The sequence below is a fragment of the Fukomys damarensis genome, unplaced genomic scaffold (genome assembly GCF_012274545.1).
Source record: "Fukomys damarensis isolate Sample0158 unplaced genomic scaffold, DMR_v1.0_HiC HiC_scaffold_35, whole genome shotgun sequence".
NCBI lineage: Eukaryota > Metazoa > Chordata > Mammalia > Rodentia > Bathyergidae > Fukomys > Fukomys damarensis.
The window spans coordinates 18,855,428-18,861,784 of NW_022900947.1; positions in this window are offsets into that span (position 1 = coordinate 18,855,428).

Sequence of the window (6,357 nt, forward strand, 5' to 3'; positions counted from 1 at the left end):
CACAGTCATGGTGATCGTGACAGTTAGCTGTTGTGTCAGCTTGAGTAAGAGACTCCCAACTGACTGGCTTAGCGTAGTTTGGGGACAGCAGTTCTGTGTGGCACGGAGGGGGCCTGTAGGCACGAGCAGCAGGTGTGGAACCCTCTCTGGTTGGGGCTTTGGTCCCAGCACTCAGCTTCCCACCAAGGGCAGTGAACGTGTGGGAAGCCCTGAGCAGAGACCCGTGGCCCTCAGTGAGAAGCAGTAGCCACCAGAACAGTAATCAAGGGAGGGGCTGGAGAGCCTCGATGCAGTGCTGGTCTCCTCCTTAATCAATCAGTTTATGCTTCGAGCCAGATGCTTGTGGTTGACTTTGGAGGCACCATGGGCCCTGATCCCTCTCCGGATCCTGAAACTTGATACTCCCCGTTTTCTACAGAGATTCCTGAGTGCAGAGATTCGGCCTCCCAACACCATGGGCCCACTTCCCTTTGCCCTAAAGGGCCATCTCCTTGGCTTCCAGTAGCCACAGTGTGTTCACGCTTCCACACCAGTGACACACACTCAGAACTGCCAGGGCTCGAGGCCTGCCAGAGCCACCGCCCAGCCAGCAGGGCCCGTGAGAGGCAGCCATGGGCCTGGACGGGGTCCACCCTAGGCGGGAAGGTGAGGGCAGCTTTTTGTCTTGTTCTTCCAGCCTCGGCCACCATCCAGTGCTGCCAGCTCATGGGAGACCCTGACATTTCAGGTCCGGGAAGGTGGCCTGCTGGCACTCTGAGGCAGAGGGCCCTGGGAAGAGGTGGATGATCAGCATGCAGGAGAGACCACAGCAGGGCTTCCCAGGACTCTGACCAGCTGAGACCCGGCACAGCCCCAAGGGCCTGGCCACCAAGCCCCTTGTTTGTTCATCCACAGATGCTCATTTCACATGGGAGGGAAGAGGACAAGGTCATTGAATCAGGGCCACCTGACTAGCAGTTTTGCTGATGGTGCCAGCATCCATGGATTGCAAAGTTAATTCTGTGGAGGGGCTCAAGCGTGGAACAGTGAAAGGTCAGGGACTGTACTGTTTGCTGCAAAGCACCCTGCCCTTGATCTTGAGTTTTGCTCCATATATTTTTGTGTCCTTGAGCCTGTCCCAGTTGACAACATCTCTTGGCTGTTATTTCCAAAACAAGGGTTGGCTTGGCTCTGTACCCAGTGGTCTCTGGGTTCTAGGTCAGGTCACGGCTGGCTGTGTACCCCACCCTGCAGGGGGATGGAGGCTGCTCAAACGTGATTCCCAAATGAGAATGTTCCTGGGAATTATTCCAGGCTCTTGTTAATAAATACAAATTCTGGTTCTTAAATTTGGGTGGATCCGAGGGTGCATTTTTAGGGAGCCCCCAAGTGATGCTGCTGGTCTACAACTATACATTGAGAAGGGAAATGCTAGACGCCCAGAAGCTATTGCTAAGGGCTCAGGACTTGAAATTCCCAGGAACAGATGTCCAAATAGCACCTTCGTTATGATGACCAGCTGCCTCCCGTGCTCACACTACAGCTACTTGCCCCCTCCCCAGCAGCAAGCTCTGCCCCTCTGCAAGCTGGGAGCTATGGTATGGGTGTGGTTTCTCCTTCCAAGATTCCTGTGCTGTAGGCTGATCCCTGTGGAAGACCAAGATGGGAGGACCTTTAAGAAGAGGAGCTGAGCAGGAGGTAATTGGTCACAGGCACCATCCAAGGGAAGGATCAATGTCCTTCTCAAGGGAGGTCTCAAGAGGCTGAACTGGTTATACAAAGAGCCAGTTGTTACAGAGGGAGGCCACCGCTGTGTCTAGCCTCTTCTGCTCGAGCCACTTGTTGCTTCTGAATGTGTTGCTACCATGTCATGTCCTGGCCGTGTGGTCCTTGCTCTATGTGGTCATTGAGCTTGGACCTTTGAATATCCAAGATGAGGGGCTAAAATCATCCTCTTTTACCTATAAAGCAGCCAGTATCAGGTATGTTGCTATAGCAACACAAAATGGTCTAAGACACTTAGGTGCCTGATATCTTGAAAGGTACATAAGATCATTGCTTGGACGGGGCTTTAGGGATCATTTCCTCCATATCCGCCCTGTCTCATCTCAGTGTTCGATTCCCCTCCGCATCCTCACAGCTCCCAGGACTGACCAGCCTCTGCTTCACACTGCAGTGTCAGGCAGCAATCTCTGTCAGGGGCTGAATGTCTGAGTGTGCCCCCAATTCATAGGTTGGGCAAATCCCCAGTGCAATGGTATTTGGAGGTGGAGCCATTGGGTTTAGATGAGGCCATGGAGGTGGGGCTGCATGATGGGAAGAGCACCCTTGTAAGAAGAGGAAGAGGTCATCTTTCTCTTGTTAACATCCAAGGACTCAGTGAGAAGGTGGCAATTTGCAAGTCAGAAGCGGAATCAGCCAGCACCCTGATCTTGGACTTTCTGCTCACCAGAAACTGAAAAACAAATTGTTGCTTAGGCCACTATTTTACTTTCCTTGTTGCTGAGGCCCAATACCTGAGACTGAAAGGAGAAGAGGTTTATTTTGGCTCACATTTTTAGCCCATAGTTGCCTGGCTTCAAGGCAGGAAGGCATGGGGGAAAGATCTGACAGAAGGAAGCTGCTTACCTCATGGCGGACAGGAAGCAGAGAGGGAGGGAAGGAGCCAGGAGGGTGATACATTTTTCCGGCTATGCCTCCAGTGGCCAGGCCCCACCTTCTAACAGCAAGTCAGCTATCTTGCTGTCGTAATCTAATCTCCTTTCCTAAGGCCCACCTATGAACACATGAGGCCTTTTGGGACATCTAGATTATGACAACCACCCAGCCTATGGAATCCTGTTATAGCAGCTGGAGCTGAAATACCCTTTGTACCTGGCCCATTTGTGGGCTACAGGGAACAGAGATCCCCCGTACCTTTGAAACAGCACCAGGGTCCCATACACTGAGGCTCAGCCAGAGACAGTGATCTCTGCCCCTTCCATACCACTGCTGTTACCTGGAACATATAATCATGACATTAGTCATAGGGAGATTGCGGTTCTGTAACCAGGTAGCTGTCATCCTGCTATCCTCAAGGGCAGGAAAGAAAAACTGAGGGCTGAGAGGTAACACACATTGGCTTAACCATAACACTGGGATTCCTGAGCCCTCTTCTAGCAGACTCCTCCCTCATGGCCTTGGACACAACCTTCTCCACTGCAACACTTCCAATTTCCCCAGCCCCTGTCCCTTGTATTTTGCAGCCAAGACTGCGAATCCTTGGGATTTGGGAATTTTAGGGTAAAACTCTGTACTCCGTCTACAGTGAGCACTGCCATCTGGTCTGCTCTGCTCGTGGGTCCTCCAGGGACAGGGAGCAGGCTCTTTCCTTGGCCTGGAAACCACGCTCATTCAGATAAGAGGAAAAACAGACCTGGGTGCAAATCTTAGCTGTGCCGTTTAAGTAGATGTTTGACCTGAGATAATCCTCTCCGTCACTCTAAGCCTTGATTTCCTAACCAGCAAAGTATAGTCAGTTCACACTGGATAATAAACCACACCCAAAGCTCAGTGGCTGAGAGACAGGCATTTCTCCTTTCTCTTGGTGCAGTGCGCTGGCTGGACCACGCTGGTCTGGAATCACTTGGCTCAGTTAGCGTGGCCCTCCCTCCAATGTTTGCCGCTTGCTTGTCACCAGCTGAAGTAACAGGGACGGTTTGGCCGGTGTCGCCTACATCATCCAGCAAGGGAGCCCAGGCTCGGTCACTGGATTCTGAAGAGTGACCAAGGACTGAGCCTCAGGACATGTTTCAGGTCTGTTTGCTAAAGTCACTTCTGCTGGCCAGAGCACGTCAAGGCCAATGCAAAGCCAGTGTCAGAGAAGACTACTAAAGGACATGTGTCAGCTTCGTAGGCTATAACTTAAAATAAAATGAAATAAAATAAAATAAAGCTCCTTTTACATTCTTGGCAACTAGGACCTACTTGGTCTTTCCTTAGGAATCATGTGCCTGTTGGGAACAACAATAGTAATGTTGAGAAAGTTGTCAGAATAAAAATGGAACTGCTTATGTTAAGTCCTGACAAAAATCAATCAGTCCAGGAATTGTGAAGGAGGGATCTCATCCACACATGATGTCAGGTAACAAGAACAAGAGATGCTGCCAGGGCCACAACAGAAGTCGCTGTGGCCTTACACAGAAAATACTAGTGTGAGGACATCTGCCCATCAACTCCCACCAGCCTGACCTTGGACTGATGCCACCCGTGTTACTGATCCTAGTAACCAAGGGTAATTGTTTCAAAACAGTGAGTGCAACTCCCCTCATTTCACTTTAAAAAAGAAACTCTTGTCTCCCGTTGTCTCCCTGAATAAGCCCAGGATGCACTATGATACCCAGGATCTGCTTTGCAGCACTCACTGCCCATTGAGCCCATTGTCTCTGGGCTGATATTTAGGTTAAAAATGGCCACAATGTGTAGTGAGCTCCTGGAGGTAGATCATTGGTGATAGTTCCTGTGCCTTTCAGGCCGTAATTTGTTCTGCATGTGTTTCCCTGCGAGTCATGCCATTAATTCATTTTGCTCCCCAGAGATTAATTCATTTATCATCAGGGAGGTTCTGGGTATCTACAACTTGCCAGACATTACATAAGGTGCAGCAAAGGTGCTAAAATGAGAAGAAATGACCCCTGCTTCCCAGCTTTCTCAGCACTGGGAGAGGCTTATAGGTAGAAGGAACCAGAAGTTGATTTGGACTTCAGAAATTGACTTGTACCTGCCCGTGTTTTCCCTGCTTTGCCGTGGCATAGACACCCTCCCCTTTAGAGCTCCTGAACAGGCAGATGTGCTTGTGAGCAGTGTGACTTCCCTGGCCAATTCCTAGGAGAAGCATGAAGGTGTATATCCATGCATCACGGGGACGGGTACCTCTGGCCATCTTCTGCTTCTCTATTAGACACCTCAGACTGGGAAATTAAGAACATAGATTTATTCAGCTCCTGGCCCCAGAGGCTGAAACCCAAGGGCAAGGTGCTAGCGGCTGGCAAGGGCCTTTGAGCTGCATCTTCCCACGGCCAAAGCATGAGAAGGCAAGAGAAGGTCAAACTCGCATTTACCACAACCTCCGCTCCAGGTAACTAACCCACCCCCTGGGTAATGACATTAATCCACTCTCCAAGGCTGAGCCCTCACAATCCAGTCACCGTCACCAGGCACCAGCTCCCAACGCTGTCACCTGGGAACGAAGGATCCAACACACCAGCTTGGGAGAACTCACGCAAACCACAGCAATGGCTCATTGGCTTTACAACCCATCTGCTGTTCTCTTCCAAGCTCTCCCTCACTTCCACCACTGTTTTCTTTTCTCCCCGCCCTTCTGCAGTGTAGCCTCCAGCCTCACCAGCCCCCTTCCCACCCTTCCTAGACTCTTGTTCAGGTGGAACCGCCTTGCATGGATGAGATCCCAGATACCTCAGAGGCGGAGGCAGGCGGATCACAATTTCAAGGCCAGCCTGGGAACTTAGGGAGACCTCGTCAGAAAAATAAAAGCAAAAGGCCTGGGGATGCAGTTCTGGGGTGTAGTACAAGTAGCACAACACTTGCCTTGTGTGGGTGAGGGTTTGGGTTCATTCCCTAGTAGCACACACACAGCAGGACTTTCTCCTCCCCACTGTTATACAAAGCAACACAGCTCTCTCCTAGCTCCTCACATAGAACTATTTGTTTTTCTCCTTTTGCAAAATTACCTACACTCAGCTTAGAACAACCTGCTGCCTGACCAGACCCTTTGAGATCTCATCCCCTGCCTCATCCCCAAAACACTTGTCAAGCTATTTATTCTGTTATATTCCCTAAGAAGATTTTTGTAAGTAAAAATGTTCTTCGTCTTCTTAGATGTACAATGAGCTCTAAAATCAAGCATGACATAGTTTGTGCAAGAGCATCAGCCAAATTACATGGATCACTGTCCAAGGAAGAGTGAGGGAGGCTTCCTGGAAGAGGAGGTGGCATTTGAGCCGAGCTTTGGTGGAGCACTCTTGAGAAGAGAGTTAATTAACTCATTAACTCATTCATTTCACAGAGCGAGGTGCAGTGGCACCCAACTGTAATCTCAGGGACCTGGGAGGCTTAGGCAGGAGGATCACTGCAAATTCAAGGCTAGTGTGGGCTGCATAGTGAGATTCTTTTCCCCTTCCACACAGACACACACACACACACACACACACACACACACACACACAGGAAAAAGAGAAATGGATGATTTACACTGAAGCCACCCTTCTGATTGCTTGGCTTGTTCTTCAGCTCCTGCCATCCCTACCTGCCATCTGCCCATCTCATCTTCATTCTTACCAGAGGACTGGAGTAGGGAAGCTCACAGGAAGTCCTTTTGTA